Here is a 459-nt window from a genome sequence, read left to right as displayed (position 1 = left end):
GCAAACACACACAAAAAAAAAAAAAAAAAAAAAAAAAAAGGAAAAAAAAAAAGCTGAAAAAAAAACCGAAAATATTTCCTTCTGTAAGAAGTTTTATTTGCTTTTTGTATATGAAATGAGTTTTGTCTGCTCTCTGCCAGCCAAAAGGTTTGCTTCTTTGAGCACTGGGATAATAGTAGATCCAACAGCATGCTACTATTAATTACAGCAGGATAACAAAAAAGAAAAAAAAAACAAATAAACAAAAAAAAAAGCCAACCTGCATTAAATAATGTTACTTATAGAAAGAAAGTAATACTGTGATTTTAAACCAAATATATTATTAATCGAAGGTCAGCTTGCAATCACTAGAAGCTGCCATTTCATTATTTTCCAGATATTAATTGTTCTAGTTATCCCTTAGAAAATGGGTTCAGGTTAGCTGACGCTTTGAACCCAATACTCTGTTAAAAAAAGGGG

The sequence above is a fragment of the Buceros rhinoceros genome, unplaced genomic scaffold (assembly GCF_000710305.1).
Source record: "Buceros rhinoceros silvestris isolate BGI_N320 unplaced genomic scaffold, ASM71030v1 scaffold12115, whole genome shotgun sequence".
Taxonomy (NCBI): Eukaryota; Metazoa; Chordata; class Aves; order Bucerotiformes; family Bucerotidae; genus Buceros; species Buceros rhinoceros.
The sequence above is the reverse complement of the archived record's forward strand: the minus strand, read 5'-3'. Positions refer to the sequence as shown.